The sequence below is a fragment of the Urocampus carinirostris genome, chromosome 7 (assembly GCF_059441175.1).
Source record: "Urocampus carinirostris isolate Australia breed hairy pipefish chromosome 7, RoL_Ucar_1.0, whole genome shotgun sequence".
NCBI lineage: Eukaryota > Metazoa > Chordata > Actinopteri > Syngnathiformes > Syngnathidae > Urocampus > Urocampus carinirostris.
In genome coordinates, this window is record NC_142355.1 from 29,698,527 (window position 1) to 29,718,309 (window position 19,783).

Sequence of the window (19,783 nt, forward strand, 5' to 3'; positions counted from 1 at the left end):
GAGTTTGTATGTTCTCCCCGTGCTTGAGTGGGTTTCCTCCAGGCACTCCGGTTTCCTCCCACGTTCCAAAAACATGCATTTCAGGTGAATTGGCCGGTCCAAATTGTCCCTAGGTGTGAATGAGCGAATGAGTTGTCTGTCCCTGCGTGCTGGCAACCAGTTCAGGGTGTCCCCTGCCCATTGCCCGGAGATGGCTGGGATGGGCTCCAGCCCCCCTGCGACCTTAATGAGGATAAGCGGTACGGCTAATGAGATGAGATGAGATATTTCTATATATTTTTTTAAATTATTAAAGCAAGTAATTGCTATTGTTTTCATTTCAAATCTATTTAAATTAGTGACCAATTTTACAAATAAAATACTGTTTTATGTATTCCTTCCAAAAGAAATAACATATCAAATGTATTTGTAAATAATCAATATTATAGAAATAATCCCCCCCCCAAAAATAATAATGGAAATAATAATTACATCTAGATATTTGTATAAATTATGAAATATTTTTCATGGCGCTTTAGTTTAATTACCTTTTATTTATTAAAGTATTTCCTTCCTTTTATGAAATATTTTAATTTTAGCATTAGTTTTTGTATTATTTTGTCAATCTGTATATCATATTTTAATTTATTTCTGTATTATTTGTTTTAAATAAATAATTGTTTTTAATTGTCACAGTGTTACAAATGAAGTTCGAGAGAACCAATAAAATGTATTCATTAATAAACAATATAATTATTATGATCATAAATATTGCTGGATTATTATTTTTTCAATTTTCAAAATAATTTTAATGGTGCATTTTTTTCTTTTATAAAATAAATTTATTTTTGATTTGTAATTCATTTTAAAAATTATTTTGTTATTCCGTGTATCATATTTTTATTTTTTGATTTGTTTTATTTATTTTATTTTACGGTATGTTTTTTACAAGATGCATGAGACAAAATATTTTTAATTAGTTGCCGATTTTGAACATCACTAAAAAATTGGTATTATTATTTTGCAGTTTTTTTTCTAAAGAATCAATATAATCAATTTTATAACAAAAATTACTATAAATGTCTGGAATTGACTAAATGTTTTTAAAGGTGCTTTTATAAAATGTAATTTATTTTTTAGATGTTGTTTCATTGTTATATTTCATATTCATAATCTGTATGTAATATGATTGATTTATTCATACATGTATTTATTTGCTTTTTTAATTATACCGTTTAATGACTATTTAGGTTAAATACATCTACAATTTTAAGGTTTACAGGATAAACTAATTTTGAATACATTTTCCCAAAAAATAACAATATAATAAACGTATTTGTGATCCAAATAATAATCAAAAGAATTTAAAAAAAATAGATAATAGTAAAACGAATGTGAAAATGATCAAAAATACTTCAGTAAAATATCTGATAAATGAAAATAGAGTAATACTTTAACAATAAAGATTTTGTATTTAAATAGTAAAAAAAAAACTCGAAAAATCACGAATCAAGAAACAAAAAGGTATGGTGCACAATATAAATTTATGATGCCGATGCTAATGGTCCAAAAAAACTATTCTGCTGCCTGAAAAGGACTCTAAATTTCAAATGAATTCATACAAATCCCAACATGAGCTTAAAATGGCACAAATTTAATCAATAATCAGATTATTGCAAACCAAAGACTATTATGACACCATCCCCAGATCTAAAACCTACATGAGGGCAAATAATACACAGATATTATCAAAATAAGATATAGGTTATTCATATGCTATGGAATATAAGTGTGTTTTAAGCCTAGATTTAAACAGTTCAACTGAGGTTGCAGATCGAATCTCAGGGGAAAGAGCATTGCACAGCAACGGGGCCCGAATGGAGAACGCTCTGGAACCTGCGGATCTCTTTTTGGCTCTTGGGATCACTAGTAGACCAGCATTTTCAGAGCGAAGGCTCCGGACCGGAACATAGGGGGAAATTAAATCCGAAAGATATGAGGGTTGCAAGTTCATGCATGGTTCTTTATACTACCAACAGAACCTTAAAATCACATCTTAAGATGATAGGGAGCCAATGCAGGTTGGCTAAAATCGGTGTAATGTGATCAAACTATCTTGTCTTAGTTAAAAACCTCGCTGCAGCATTTTGTACCAGCTGTTACCTCTTGGTTTTTGACTTCGGGAAACCGGAGAGTGGTGCATTGCAGTCATCGAGACGGGAGGTAACAAACGCATGAATTAAAATCTCCGCATCCGGCTGTGACAGCATAGGGCGAATTTTAGCAATGTTGCAAAGATGGAAAAAAAGCTGTTCTAGTAATATTCTTAACGTGTGTGTGAAGGGACAGATCGATACTTTCCCATCCCCGTACAAATAAACATGTAACAATGCCGTTTATGTAACTTTTTGTATTCTAACTTCCCTTTTACCCTTGTTTTGTCCCAGTCCACGTCAGTTTTCTAGAACGCTAATCCAAAAGGACAAGTTAGCGTTGAGGAATAGCACGACCGAAACTCACAGAATGCGCAAACAAAAACCCTTTTTTTATTTAAACACCCCGAAATCCCTCCGTGACGAATAAGTAACAAAAGTCTTAAAATAATTCGATTGTGTCCACCCAGCACGTAAAAGTTTGATGGGACAAAAGAATTAAGAGTCAAACAGGTGGCTTTTAGCGCGCCGGCAAGGTGCCAAATCCCACTAATCCCAGATTAGGAGTGACAAGTCATTTCACTGACTTCTCCCTCGATAATCCCGAGTGCACTTCCCTGTCTCCTCCCTTTGACAATGAGCTTTGTCTCAATCGGTGCCTCAATAATTGACTGTTGTAAATGTGTAATGTGTGCAGATGGCACATACTTGAGGTCCCCCAAAAACAAAAATTAAACTGCATTTTTCCCTGGCAACAACTACCGTATTTTCCGCTCGGAGAAAAAGTCGCACCGGCCCGAAAATGCATAAATGTATTTGATCCAGTCCAACACCAAAAACATGTCTACTTAAAAGGTAATTTAAAATACAATCTAAAATAAAATGTCCCCCCACTTGAATTCCCCAACCCCTAGCATATGTCAGTCACGCAAACGTTACTATAACGACTTTGTATCTCATCTTTGGGGGAATGTCTGTTCTAGAACAGTAAAACACAAAGCTGTTAGGGTCTGACAGAGCTCATACCACCAGAAGGGCCCAAAAGGGGTTTGAACTGGGCATGGGTGTGTCCAATCATCACACACCCTTCAAAAGGAGATTATGAACATTACACGCCGCTGGGTCATTTTCAGCACCTCGACGCCAATTTTGCTTTTGTTTCAGGTGTTTCTTTGTTACTTTGCTCATCGCAATTTCCATTTACGGTTTCGGTCGTTGTTTCTAGTTTGATCTTTGGCAGGTTTGGTTTTTGTTTTTCGGTTTCTTGTTTGGACATTTTGTTAGTGGCTTTGTGCTTACTGTTTTGTTTTCTGCTTTGGTCTTGGTGTTGTAAATAAATACCGTCCTTGTCTTGAGCACCCCTTCCTCGAGTTTCTGCATCCACCACATGGGTCCATCAGCCACAACCAAAACGTAACACAGATCATTTGCGCCTTGTATTGAAATAGTGTTGGAGTAAGTTGCAAATATTCAATTTGGCAAAATGAGCCTTATCTTCTGAACATTCGTGTTCCTATTGTTAAGAAAAGGTAGTTTCATTTCGCTAAAGTAAATATTTTGAACTTACTTAAAATGTTTTTCTATACAAGTTGCAAATGCTCTGTGCTTTACTGTTCTATTACATTTCCCAAAAAATGAAATACATTTGAATGACTTTTGTGCGAGTGACGTATGCTAAGGGGGGCATTTCACGCGGTGTGGACATTTTTCGGCACAACACAACGAGGTTTAAATTGTTGACACAGGCCTAGAGTGCCCTCTTGTGGTTTAGTGTGAAAACAACATGTGAAATGATAGAGGTAATACAAATTTCAAACTCAAAGATAGAGTAGTGTGTCAATAATTTCACACCGGTGTATAAGTCACACCCCTGGCCAAGCTATAAAAAGAACCGCGACTTATAGTCCTGAAAATATGGTACCTGAATTTCTCCTGAAGGAATCAAAGATGCACACGAGTTGTATTCTACCTAGATAAGGTTTCCCATTGTGCACTAGAGGAAACAAAATACATTGTTTGCAGCCTCGCATTGCACCGTAATCCTGCCAATCAGAGCGCCCCGTTATTCACGCAAGTTCCAAATTATGGCTTGGAGTCAATTAGTGGACAGTCATCTTAGTGGATACCCACAAAGAAATGCATTTGGCATTCTAAAGATGCCAAATTTAAATAGATTCAAATGAATATGTGCCACAATTTGCATATTGTGAATAAATCAACAATAAACTTAATACAGATCCAAGCAAATTGAATTATTAGTTGTATTTAGTTTTGTTTAGCAAGTTAGATTATCATTTTATAATAAACAACATTTGTATGATTTAATTGTGTTGAATCAAGTCAAAGAATCTTAACTTGTTCTTCCAGCTGTAATTTTTTTCCGGTCCGAACCTCAATTTAAAAGGTTTTACTACACTGTTTTCTTGAAGTTTCACAAAGAAAACCTTCAAAAACGACCTCAACTAAAAGCTAAGGTCTTGTGTTCAACCAGCTCAGCCTTTAACACAAAACTTAAAAAAACAACTGAACCAGCTGTAAAAAATTGGATTTTTCAGTAGTTTCACACAAAAACATGCACAAATCCATAAGAGATGATCACATATCTGTCTGCCTTTATCTTTCACATAATTCCTTTCTCAATGTGGCCCTCAATGAAAAATTTTTTAACCCCATCGAAGATATTGTTGTTTTACAATTGCTCCTTTACCACAGACAACCTGCAAACTAACTACATAAAAACTGAAAGAAATAGTTTAGAGTGTATCCAGCTCAGCCTTCAACGGAAAACATCATGATACAGCACTTGCACACAAAGACCTGCAGAATTCTCAACGCAAATTCGAAAGATAATGTCACATGTCTTCCTTGTGGGTGTTTACAGTTTGTTCTGTGGGTTTTCATCATAAAGTGTCTCAAAAGTGAACATCTACTATATAAAGGCTTCCTTAGTGATGTAAATCCAAAATGTATGTTGGAGTGACACTGTGATTGTGAACTGTAGTTGACATTGTGCCATATACAGTGGAACCTCGGTTTTCGAACGCCTCTCAGTTCGAACAAATCGGTTCTCGACCAAAAATTTCGAGAAATTCTTGATTTGCTTTTCTTTCAAAAAATCAGAGTTTGAACGCCGGTACGCTAGGGTGCGATGCTGAGCGGCGTACGGGTGTAGATCGTGTAGATTGCCCCCAACCCTCGTGACCAACTGTTATCACGTGCGCACTTGCTTCTTTTCGCTTACGCTTTTAATATCGGTGACGGAGTGTTTTAGCCCCTAATTATGCCTCCGAAGAAGGTCGGTGCAAGCAGCAAAGTTGCTACAGGTGAAAAAAAAAGAGTAGTGGTACAACTATTGCATTTAAAAAAAAAAAAATATGAAGAAGGTGTGCGAGTTTCCCTTCTTATGAGGGAATAGAGCATGGCTTCTGCAGACCACCACAAAGGTAAGAAAACCTATTCATAAGTCTTTTATTTATCCTTTAACCGCTCACCACTTTTTGTGGAGACCCGGGTGCTAAATGACATGTAAACGACCTGATTTTTTAATTTTTACATGTTCCATACGAAAGATTACGCTAAAGCGAACGTACGATTAGCCTGGGTTAGCTTCATGTTTACGTTCATGGTAAACATTCAGGGTGTTGGAACGGATTAAAACGATTTTACATTACTTTTAATGGGAAAAACTATTTCGGTGATCGAACAAATCGGTTTTCGAACAGGGTTCTGGAACGGATTATGGTCGAGAACCAAGGTTCCACTGTACATACTGAACATGGTTAATGGTCGTCACTGCTCTGTTCAATTTGTAATAATTCAGGAAAATTGTGAAGGTCTCATTTTATTTCCGAGCCAGATGTTCTCATGAACAGAACTATAGGTTCCTGGCCCCTGTAGTAAAGTATTACACATCCACAGCAACATTTTATTCCCTTACCCTATATTAAAAATGGAAGAAACAATCCAGTGTATCAATCTACAGGAACTATTCTCTTTCATACAGAGAGACTGCAGAGTACTGGAAAACAACATTTATTTGGCATGATCTGTATTTGCCTCTGGCACAGTACCCAGCAAATTGGGATAATGACCTCATTTGCAACTGTTGTTTAGACAAATTAAAAAGGTAGTACATAAAATTACATACTCGTCACTGCATTTATGTTGCTTAGCCTCTAACACATAATCCAGTAAATTATCTCAGAATTCAAAAGCCACAGCAACTCTGTACATCCATTTTTCGGGTCTAGTTTTTTGAGTTTACACTTGACTGACAGAGAATGCCTACGAGGAGCTTCCTCTCCGCCAAGACGATTTTTTTGGTTGCTCTCACATAAAATCTCACACAGCCATACCTAATAAAGTTGCCCCCACCACAGTAGCTCAGTTTACACTCGTGCAGACGAGCACACTGTGATTAAAGACTCCGATCCCTCAGTTGACTTACCTGACGGGCCAAACTAATTGATGATGACATAGAGAACACAGAGGAAGGATTATGGGATTCACACAGGTACACAAGCTCTCACACATTTTCTCACTTGCGCTCTCGCAAATACCCACACTCCTGCATTGTCTGACACTATAGCATACACTGATACTCGTACACACTCTCAAACCTCTGTCACGCAAACCCACAAAAACTCATACAAGCTCTGTAACTCTACCACAGACATATACAGTCTCTCACATACTGACACAGACATTCTCGCACTCACAACCAATGCAGGGTTTTACTCATTCATACCAGCCAACACTCAAAAACCTGTCTGGTATCACACTTTTTCCTGACACTGCTTGACTAAAACTCTCACAGGATAGCAAAGACTGTCATACTAGGTTCTTTGACCTCCGGACTCACGCATGTTGTTGAATCTATGAAAAACTCACACATTCTCCCCATCAACCTGGCTCTCACATCCTTTCACACAAAGACCACACTCAGGTGTAAACGTATACAGGCCTGATAAGCTCGCACTCAAAAACCTGTCTGATATTAAATATTTTTTTATTGACACTGCTTAACTAAAACTCTCACAGGATATCAAAAACTCTTATACTGATTCTTTGACTCTAGCACACTTTCTTGAATCAATGAAAAAACAAAGTTCATACACCCTCTCTCACAAAAAGTCCAAACCTTCTCACTCACTTAAAAACACACTCACAAAAATGTATGCACTCGCATGTTATCACACAGTTCTACATAATTTCCCAACCATACAAAATGACTCTCTGTCTCTCTCTCTCTCTTTCTCTCTCTCTCTCTGTCTTATATGCCTGTCCTTTTTTCTTGTCTTTCTCTCATAGTCTCTCTCTCTTTTGTTTTCCCTCGTTCTCTCATTTTCTATTTTGCTTACCCTCTGTCTCTCACTCACTAACTCAACTGTCTGAGTCCCTCTCTCTCATTCTGTTTATGCGTCTGTCTCTGTCACTCTCTCAATCACTCGCTTAATGTCTCTATCCTTGTCTCTCAATGTCATTGTCACTACTTATTTATCTGTTTGTCTTTTTTTCTGTCTCTCACTCTCTCACACTGTCTCTTGCTCTCTCTCTTTCTCTCTTCTTTTTCTAATTTTCTCTGTCTCTGTGTCTGTCTATGTTTCTCTAACTCGGTCTTTCACTCACTCCATCACATTGTCTCTTTCTCTCTCTTTCTCCATGTTTCTCACTTGCTAACTCAATTGTGTCTCTCTTTCTTTCCCTCTATGTCTCTTTTTCTGCCTCCGTCTCATTTAACCCTCTCTCCCACTCAGCCTTGTCCTTCCAGCCTCATGCTCACGTTTGGATTACGTCTCTCAAACGTCAGAGGAATGAACTAAGCCTTTCATTTCCAATTGTGTTCGGGCCCTAAGTAAGGGCCTCGTTGCCGATCACAACTCGCCGGCTAATTGTTTGACACATCGCCCCGCGTTGATGCTAAACAGTAGTGTCACAGTCCACAATAGATCTAAATGGGATGAGCTGGAGAAGGAGGAGGAAGAGGCTTTGTTTAAAGCTGGCGTAAATCCCATCAAGGGAGAAGAGCCACTGGAAGATTGTCAATTTTCCTTTTGCTTTCATGTAGTGTCTGCGGTTACCACAAGACTGAATCGGAATCTTTTTTTATTGGCCAGCACGCAAAGAATTTGTCTCCACTGTTATGAGTCCGTCACATATTAGAGAGCAAGCAACTAAACAGATATAGAACTTTCAGATGGGGGAGTAAATGCTATCACAGGGAGGTCAACACATTTTTCCATAAAAAAAATATTTTTTTCCCTATTTGGCAGACATATTTGCTCATTATATTTATTCACACAGAAAAACAGCAAAAATCACCACAACTAAAAGCAAAGGTATTTTATACAGCTTAGCCTTTATAACAAAAGTAAAACAGCTGTAGAAAATATAACTTTTCAGTATTTTCACACAAAAACCTGCAAAATTCTCATCATAGCTGCGAGTGAAGATCACATATTTCTGTGCCTTTCACACAATTTTCCTCACTTTGAAAGTTTTTTTTCAAGTAAGATAATAAAAATGATTTTAAATAACCATTTTGCGTACGTGAATAAATTTGTACCTTGTTTTCCCCATTAATAGGAAAATGTGTCTACCAGGTCAGCTATTTTCTCTTCTTGTAAGAATTTTAAAGCCAGTATTGTAGGCCTAAAATAACTAAAATTAGAAAGATTATCATTTATAAATGAAATTCATAAAATATTTGTCTTAGATTTAATGTTGTTTAAAAAAAATCATAACCTATTTTATAGTTTCTGGATGGAAAATATTAAAATGCATAATTCATAAAACCGCATGCAAAAAATACCAAAAACCATGAAAAAATCATCAGTGTCAAGTAGAAAAGTACATGCATCCATTTAAATCCTTTTAAGTAATGATATAGAATGTTTACAAACTAAAATGTGCAAAACATATTTTATGACAAAAATAGAGATTTGTCTTTTTACACAACAGCAACATAACACAATTATGTTAATAAAAAGTAAATTATTTAAAAAGCACTAGAAAAAAACTAACTTTTCTAATGTCCTCTAGTTGTCATCAAACTGTTAAACAATTTTGAAAAATATCAGTCTACTGCGCGCGATATTGTTTATTTCAATAGAAATATTACCTAGCTACCAACCAACCAAACAAAGCCATATCCCCCTTATTGAAGGTGTCTAGAGTCAAGAACACACTCACATTCTCCAAACATTCATTCCCTCTTCGCTCTTCCCAACCTGACAGCGAACATTAAGCCCAGAGAACAACCGGGGGTGAGTTGCTGTGCCCTGCAACCCTTCACCAACAGAGAGGCCTGACAGCATAGACTGGTTTACCTCCTCCGCATCATATGTGTTGTCATTCTTAACTATCCTTCGCCATTTACATCTATCCATTTATTCTTAAACAGGAGCATTAGACATTCTTGCATCAATTAAATTAACCGACTTCATATGCAAAGCACGTTTCTCCCCATCCATCCAACCATATTTGGGCCTTCCTCTTATTCTATTTCCCACTACTTCTGCACTACATACTCTTTTTGTCAAAAGGCCTTTATCTATTGTTTCATATGTCCAAACCAGAAGTACAATAAAATAGAGAAATAGAATAGAAACTAACAGCCTACCAAAACAGATAATGGAAATTTGACTTCACGGTCAATAACACTGAATATGTTTGGATATTATCCCTTTTTATTTCAGGGGAGCTCATTCCGCATCCACGGATCCGACGTGAGACGAAACTCTCGGCTGTCAAGCGTCCAAACGTGACGAGTGACTCACGATGTCTGCACATATAACATCACGCATATGTCACGCTCTACTACTTTGGTCTGAAATGATTTGTCCGAAATTCTTCAACGCAAACCCGCTATCTTTCCTACCCGTGACCTCAGCTGAGGAGGACCCGCCCACAGCAGACAAAAGGCGCTCATCTCCTGGATGACGCCGCTTGCGGTCAGGGGGAAAAGGAGACGAGAGGGGGAAAAAGTGACTCAGCCCGACGGTTTCCTTTCTTCTAGCCGAGAAAAACCACGAGAGGAGCGAAGAGGGGGTTGGTGATGATATGCCGGGCAGACCCCCGCTTCCAGGGCGGCAGTAGGTTTGGGAGGAGGCCACCAAGCTCGTGCGCCTTCACTGATAGGTTTCACTTCCAAGTAAGGGATGGAGAGGCCAATAATTGGCCAGATTTGAAGGGAAATAGCGATGCCAAAGGTTTCGTGTTTGGCCGATGCTACCAAAGGAGTTGCACCGTTCCACTGGAAATAAAAAGATATATAGGATGGGGACATTGTGGAATGGAATATAAAAGTCTGAGACCGAATGCAAGAATTTTTGGGGGAAAAAACTTCTTGAATGAAATATTCTAGTGGAGAAAAAAACTCAATAGACACACACACACAAAATAAAATAAAAATTTCATATGTGGATCAATTCCAGAGAAAAAAATCAAATATATGAATTTACAGGTATGAAAGATTGATACTTATGTACAAAGAAATATTAAATACATTTTTATCAAAGAATTGTCATGATTACTGATGTGAAGCAGCTCATTTGGCGCCAACCACCGCAGGTTCTGATTGGCTCCCTGTCACTATTTGAGCCCTGTCCTGCCAATCCCCTGTTGTCAGTAAGTCTGCGAACCTCAGTTAACACTAGGAAAGCCTTTTTTTACCTTGACCCCCGCCTGTCCCGTTTTTGCTCCTGTTTCTCTCCGGCAACAACCCATTTTGAATCCGATAACATCTGCTCTCCTGTCCCGGCTTACGACCCCTTTTTGTTACCGACTACGTCTACTCTCCCGTTCTGGCCGACTCGTCTTGCTCTCCCAGTACCGGCTACCGACCAGTTTTCCGTCCTTGACACCGCCATCGCTCGCTACGGAAGATCCACTTCCGTGTTCAGATCACAATCCGAGTACGAGAGCGATTTGCTTTCCGCGCTCAGCGATCACCGGATCGTGGGCGCAGCCCTTCTTCCCTCTTTCAATAAAACTTGTGGTAAACGTCACGTCATTGATTGAAATAATAATTTTAGGGGGAGCAGAATTCAAAATTTACAACTTAAAACATAGATACAAAATTGTTGTAAACAAAAATGAAAATATCTATTTAACAAATAAAATGTAAAAAATATAAAACAGAAGATAATCATAGTAAAAAAAATAATCAAAGAAAAAAAAAGGAAATACAGAGAATCCAAAACGTTTTACTTAAAAAAAACTACAAATTAAAAGAATGAATACATCAAATGTAATGAAAAATAAACAATAAATAAAAGATTCAAACAACTACAAAATTAAAAATCATAAAACACATCTAAAAACACCAAAACAGTAGGTGAAGAAAAATAGGACTGAATACATCTATAAGAAACAGCCTGTGCAAAAAACATTAAAGTAAATGTTCAATATCAATTTTTGTAGCCTGATTTAAACATATTTATGTACTCCTTGATTAATCAAAAATGCTAAATAGTGACACCTCAATGCATTTATTGTATTAGATTTATCTATCCATCCGTTATCTGCACCGCTTATCCTCAGTAGGGTCACGGGGGTGCTGGAGCCCATCCCAACAGTCTTCGGGCAGTGGGCAGGGGACACCCTGAACTGGTTGCCAGACAGTTGCAGGCCACACAGAGATGGACAACTCACTCATTCATTCATACCTAGGGACAATTTGGACCGGACAATTAACTTGATGTTTTTGGAATGTGGAAGGAAACCGTAGTGCCCGGAGGAAACCCATCGGGCAAGGGGAGAACATGCAAACTCCACACAGGGAAGGCTACGGTGACTGGACTTGAACCCTGAACCTCTGCACTGCGCATTAACCGCCCAGCTGCCGTGCGCCTGTATTAGATTGAATCAAACATAAAAAATGTGACTAAATACATTTACTTGAATGAATCTTCCACAGTATGCAACCAATTCTTCCTGAGAAGAACGCAGTTAACTCCATTCTTAGTTCCCGTTATCAATAAATATAGCAAGATAAATATGATTGCAACTTCTAAAAAGAACAAATATAGTTATTACTTAGTTCTTAACTTTGCACATTGGACCAGCTTTCTGTTGTTGATTGTTCTCGACCCCTGACTCCAAATTCTTCTCCCCCTTTTCCCATCGCCGCTAAACTCGTTTTCCTACCGCGGTACAAATCGGATCAGTCGCCTAAATGTCCCAAATCAAAAGCTGATCTAATGTCCGGCCGTACCTCCATTGACTTTGAATGCTGTTCAATGTTGCCCATTAGCACTGCTAATTGCGACCTAATGAAGGAAAAGGAGCTCATGAACGAGATGGGGGCCAAACAGGTAACCACAGTGCACCAATTAGCTTGTTAACTTGTTAGCTTGGGACAAACGCCAGCTAACGTCCGCTTTAAATGTCTTTTCTTTTGACGTGCTGAAAGGTTTAATGTATTGAGGAACATTGTCACCTTTGAAGATGAGCGCCACCTAATATCAGCATCTAAACAAATGGAAATGTAATTATTATTAATGAGGGTGCACAATATGTCATATAGCATAAGGTCTGATTTAATCATAGTTACAGTATTTTTCAAACTATGAGGCGACCGGATTATAATCTGCAGCCATAAAAACAAACCGCTGCAAAATTTGGCTGTATAAGGCACAGACTTTAATGCGCATAAAAGTACAGATGCTCCCTTACTTACGGCCATTCGACTTACTAAAAAAGGAAGTTCACGGACATTTTTTTGGGGATGTCGGCATTGCTGTTATATTTTGTATTGTGTGCACATTTTTCCTAGTACAGGACATTACTGTAGTGCTTCTTTCCACCGCTACCAACGTGTGGCGCTGTGAGATCACCCAGCATCCACCCCGAAAAAGAAATCCTGAGGCGTGTTCAGGAGAGTAATCAGACATGTAGTCGCTTGTTAATCGCTTGCCGCGCACTGCTGAACGTTTTGTAATCGCTCACTGTGATTGCCTTACTGATCCAAAATGGCCGACGACAGTACAATGGATTTCGTTCTACAGCTTGCTTTGAGCGAGTTGGCTTATATGAGCGACAGTTCGCATATTGACACAGTTAAGGTTATCCTAAACGCAGTGGAAGGGTCATACCTGTCTTGCATTGTTCACAAACATTACCAGGCAATGTAAGACGATATATTACATCGCCAACAGCACTCGTCAGGGTGAGATCCTCCATCTTCTGCACTGTCGACGCCATGTTGGAAATCAAAGTAAGCGGTCTTTCTCCCGTGATTACTCGGGCACGCGAGCGCTCAATAATCATTGGCCGTTCAGAAGCTAGCGATAGCTAGCGATAGCAATCGCTCACTCTCCTGAACACGCCTCAGGTTCTACTTCCTGGTTCGTGTGTAAACATAACAATGTGTACTCTATCGCTAGCGCGCTAAGAACATTGACATTTTTATTGTTTAATACCTCGTGCATCCATTCAATATGGTTGGTGTAAAGTGTAAAGAACAGGCAAGCCGTTTCTTTTGAAACCAAAGTGGAATAAGAAAGCTTGATGCGGTTGAGAAGATGTTTGGATTGCTTTTTTTCAGACACTCTCTAACACGGAGGAGGACCTCTTAAAGCTTATCTTCCCAAAGTAAGTTAAACTTTACTTTTTTTTATCTCTATGAGCATATTATTTCATGAAATGTTTTTTTTTTGTACAAAACAATACAGGTTACTTATACACGCCTTAAACATACTTGTACACCTTGAACATACAAAATATAGCAATGAAGCAACTTACGAACAAATTCAACTCAGAAACAATAGTCTCATTTGAAGTAGGGCAGTGTCTATAACACTATGGTAAGCTCCCCGGTTGCATCAAAAACAACAGTAAATAAGAATGTTTTCAAGATAAAGGGACTATGTGAAATAGTTAGTGCCTGTAGTGGTACAAAAATTGATTTGAATACCATGCAAAAGTCAATTCAAGTCCTGTTTATTTGTGACGCCCTTAATCACAAGGACTGCAAAGGGCTGCACAGACCACAGATGATTGCAAACCACGGACTATTATTTCACCATCCCCTGATCTAAAGCCTTCATAAGGGCAAGGAAAAACTCAAAACCACAACATGAGGAAAATGAATAAACCCTGAGAAGGGACCGCACATGAGGTAATCCCCCTTCCAGGATGACCAGGCTGCAACAGAGGTTGCAATAACGAATAATACACAGATATTATCAACATAAAATCTATGTTATTTATATGCTATAATAGAAGTGTGTTTTAAGCCTAGATTTAAACACTTCTACTGAGGTTGCAGATTAAATCTCAGGGCAAAAAGCAATGTTCATTTTCATAGGTCGAGAAATTTTGATTTCGTTTACATAGTAAAATCCCTGCCTATAAATCGCTGCCATGTTTGTCTGGCGTCTTGCTGCTACACTGTGCTCTCGGCAGTGGTTTTGGTTCACATTAGACAATACCATACCTGTCAACCTGTACGTTTTTGCCGTACAAAATACGTTTATTATGCATTTTAAGACGTGTACGACGTACAAGAAAATCTGTGCGGAAAAACGCAAATTTGTCAATGATGTGTACCATCCAGTATACAATGACTATCACGAAACGGCAAATCAATAAAATCAAACGGGTTCGCCGCGGTAGCCTCTATCTCAGTATCGTTTTTGAAAGCGAAAGGAAGTCCGAACCAGCTTTTTCGGCTCAACTCATTGAAGAGAGCCGGCTCTCAAACGGCTCACTTGCTTTAATGCATTATATTACCAATTATTATGTTGTATAAAGACGTTTTGAAAAAAAGGAAATATAAAAGGAGAAGATGAAAAAAGACAGGTTTGTGGTTATCCCTTTAATCAGTATATTACCAACAATAATTTAATGCAGAAAATGAATTCATAATTTGAATAAGAAAATGTATTATTCTACTTAATTATATTTGCATGTATTTTTTCCTTCTACAGTAAACGTCCAAGCTACTTAATTTTGGAACTTTTTTTTATTATAAACCTCATTCATGTCGAACAACTCAGTATCACACAACAAAATGTTTAATTAACAATATATATGATATAACGAAACACATGTACAATACAACATGTTAAACTACAAAAACAAACACATTTGGAAAAAAAATATGGTGTAAGATAATTTTGTATTTTGTATGGGAAAATACGACAGTTTGTAAGGGCATGCAGCCCTTTGAGACTCTTTGTGATTAAGGGCTATACCAATAAAAATGACTTGACTTGACTTAGAGCCGTGGAGGTTGACAGGTATGCAATACAGTGACATCTAGTGGTCAAATATAACACGCCGGGGCTTTAAGGTTGCATAATATGTTATGAAGTATAATATCTTATTTTTAAAAATGTAATCCTAATTTTATCAAAGTTACCATATATATCTCAATATAAGGCGACTGGACTATAAGCCGTAGCCTCAAACAAATTTGCTGCAAAATTGTCATGTATAAGGCGCACGGGACTTAAAGGCGCGTGAAAGTAACATTATTGTAAAATGCAGGGTTGCATCTAAAACCACAGAAAATAAGAATTTTTCCATATATAAGGTGCACCTTCAAAACAACTATAATGGCTGATTTTGAAAAATTAAATGCCAATTGTGTCATAGTTGCTGAATTTTTCTAACTATAAGGCATATTATAAGCATATTTCTGACCATTTTTGGTTCATGTTAAAAATAAACCATTGTCAATTCGATATAAAACCCTAAAGCAGTAACAAAAAATATCAAATAAATCAGTTTTTTTAAAAGAACACAAAATCTGGTTTGGATTGAGTAGTTAATGCTAAGAGCTGCGTCTGAATGTTAGCCGCTAATGCTAGCTACTGTGCTGGTGTTCCTAGCTGCTTATGCTTACAGCCATATCAAAATGCTAGCTGCTAGAGTTAGCTGTGATGCTAATACTTATTATAGATTGATGTAAAAAATAAACCCCGGCCAACATATATTTTTTCGCGAGAAAGTTGTATTGATTATAAAAAAGGATATATATATATATATATATATATATATATATATATATATATATATATATATATATATATATATATATATATATATATACATATATAAACTGTGCGGGTCAGATGTATCGACATTTCGTTCTGTATACACGTGTACTAGAATGACAATAAAGTAGATCTGAATCTGAATCTGAATCTGAATATATATCATATATATCATCTCACTAGCTGCACCGCCTATCCTCAATAGGGTCGCGGGGGTGCCGGAGCCCATCCCAGCAATCATCGGGGAGTGGGCAGGGAACACCCTGAATTGGTTGCCAGCCAATCGCAGGGCACACAGGGACAGACAACTCACTCGCTCATTCACACCTAGGGACAATTTGGACCGGCCAATCCACCTGAAATGCATGTCTTTGGAATGTGGGAGGAAACCGGAGTGCCCGGAGGAAACCCACGCAAGCACGGGGAGAACATACAAACACATATATATATGGGCGACATTGTGCTAGATAGTGTAAGATTACTTGTTTTATTAAAATACAAGTTAAAATAGCTTAAAAGTAGAAAAATACCTTTAAAATAAATAATATATGGGCCATTGGAATTTGTTTGCAGTGCCTTGCTCATTCAATTGTAATAAACTTCTTTAAAATAACTAGTGACAATATCTTATATTCATTCATATTAACGTCATCAATTCATCGATCTCACCATTTATCAAATTATCTAATATACAAAAATGATGAATAAATCAAATCCATTTGATTTATCGACCAGCCTCAGGTATATCTGCGCAAAATTTAAACTAGCTATTGTCGAAAAACATTCACTAACCGCAAACACGTGAAAGTCCACTGCTGTAATTTCGTTAGGACATTCCCTCTTGTCATCCCGGTAATTGCATCAACTCGTTAAAAGGACGCCGTGATGCCATCTCGGCTTCCAGCATGCCGACGAAACAGACTCAAAGGCGCTCGCGCCATCGAGACCCCTGCCTCAAAGAGGGGCAGGCTTTCCGGCCTTCGCTTTAAGAGGAGAAAATCAAACGACAACGCTGATCGCTATTTCAACCGTACTTAAAACTTTATTACATGCGCAGTGGATCGACAGGTCCTCTTTTTAGTGTGTGTTTTTTTAAGCAAATGTTCCAAAAACTGCTGTTAACTTTTACCAGTACAAAGAAAACGAGAAGAAGACATAATTACAGAGTATGGAAATGAAAGTCAACTGCGCACACTTAAATACCGTGGTGTCAAATGACAATGCTCTATTGTGACATTGAAAAAGAGCACACGCGTTAAGGTGATTTTGTTTCATTTTCATAATTGCGAAATATGACAAACATCAGAAACAGCTTGGTCGCAAAACATCCTGTCAGTATGATGGAATGTCATAAACCTTAATCCATAAAGAACACAAGATCTGAGGCAGTTGCTTGCCTAAAATCAATTTCCCAAACCACAAACATGGACTTAACACAACATTGTGGAGTGACCAATACTTTATTGTACTGGAAGGAGAAATTGAAAGTGATGTAGCTTCCTTAAATGTTAACATAGACGCACAACACGGTGGAATTACTCCTGCCAGTTTACTTACAGGATAAATATAGTTAAATACAGCAAGTGCAAAGGAAGACTGGTGGAACATAACCACGGATGTACACGATGCTGTGGACCGTACGCAAGAGGGTTCTGAAAGCCATGTAGCTCCCTGCAAACATGGATGAACAACACTGTGGAGTTACCCCCGTCTGTTAGTTATTGTTAAGGACAGCATATAGAAAGAGAAATGATTCAATTAGTGGAACATAAACCGTGATGTACACACCGCTGTGGACCCTATGCAAATTATTCCAAACGGTCATGTTGCACCCTAGACTGTGAATATGGACTTACAACAATGTGGAGGTATCCCTGGCAGTTACTGTAAGGATAAATACAGTTGAAGACAGCATGTAGCAAGAAAGATAAAGAAATAAATTGACAGAACCTAACTACTAATGTACACAACGTTGTGGACCGTACACAAAGTGTTCTACAAGTCATGTACCTGCCTGCAATGTAAAAACGAACACACAACACTGTGGAGTTACCCCTGCCAGTTAATTTTAGTTAAAGACAGCATATAGAAAGAAAAATAAATAAATAAAATGGTGGATCATAAACAGTGATGAACACAACGCTGTGGACCGTACGCAAATTATTCTAAAGGGTCATGTTGGACCCTAGACTGTAAAAATGGACTAACAACACTGTGGAGGTATCCCCGCAAGTTTTTTGCTAGGATAATAAGGGTTGAAGACAGCGTATAGCAGGAAAGACAAATAAATAAATTGGAGGAACATAACTATGGACGTACACAATGCTGTGGTAAGCACCATAAGCAAAGGTGGATTGACATTAAAATTGTTCACGTGAAGTGAGGCAGTTGGGGCGTCAAAAAATACCTGTTTTTACTCCACAACCATAACATCAATGCACACAAAACTGCAGTGATGCAACAAGATTCAGCGTTATCACATGACTTTTTTCCATATTATATTATTACTGAGACCAATAGGATTGATTCAGAAAAGTCTTGAAACTCCCCAGTACATAAACATGAATGCACACATTATGGACCATTCATAACTAACACTAAGGTAATAACAATATTATTTGTTAAGCTGCAATAGGAAAAAAATGAAAAACAGTTCAGAACTAATAAGCCATGATAATTATTCAGAATAAAAACATTAAAGGTCACAACATTGTGGAATGACCCAAAAGTCAAGAGAGACACCAAAAATACAATCTTATTTTAACATGACATAGAATGTAAGGTCAACTGTGAAGAATCTAAACGTTCCATAGTATCTACATAAACATGAAGCGCACAATGTGGAGCATCAGCAAGCTAAGACTAATTGAACCCAAATTATTTTGTGAAGCTGTAGGCCTATAATCCAGAATTTGGGAAAAAAATGTTCAGAACTAATCGTTTGTTCATTCGGACCTAAAAAAAACAACATTGTGGAGCAACCTGGAATTGTTTTATAAGACACCACGAAACGCGATCTTATTCCTAAAATAACATACAATCTAGGGCAAACTGTGATAAACTAAAAAGTCTTTTAGCTTCTACATAAACATGAAGGGCACACAGCACTGTGGAGTCCACACCAGAAATACTTATGCTTTTTTGGGGGGGTAAAACAGTCATTTTTAAACAACTGAACTCCTTTTGATAAGACTGCAAACTCATTTGGGATGCTGGTCGCAAAATTGGCGTAGGTGATGCTGTTTTGGCTAAAAACATTCCATGGCCCCACCGCCCAATGAAAAGCCCCCAAAAGTATTTGGAGAATATACAAAACTTACACACACAAAAAAAAAAGTAAAAAAATATAAAAGTAAATTAATTGAGATAAATAAGAATAATAATAATAAAAATGAATTAAAAAGAGTGTTTGTAAAAAACAATGACAATCAATCTCATCCATCAATCAAAGCTTTGAAACCAAATCCCAATATCAGGCCGTAGATTAGCCTCTCGAAACACAACACCGCGCCTCATCAGACCGCAATTCAAGCGTCCACTCTATGACCTGCTGCTGACACCACTGACGGGCCATTAATAAATATTCTTAAACAGGAGCATTAGCCATATGGTAAGATCACTCTTTTGCCCAACCTCTGCCTCAGCTGC

At 37.7% G+C, this 19,783-nt stretch overlaps 1 protein-coding gene across 1 annotated transcript in view; it reads right to left on the bottom strand.

Moving 5' to 3' along the window:
• LOC148362916 (transcription factor SOX-6-like) overlaps positions 1-19,783 on the bottom strand; it is a 161,352-nt gene that overhangs the window by 110,628 nt on the left and 30,941 nt on the right. The gene's annotated exons all lie outside the window — the stretch shown is intronic.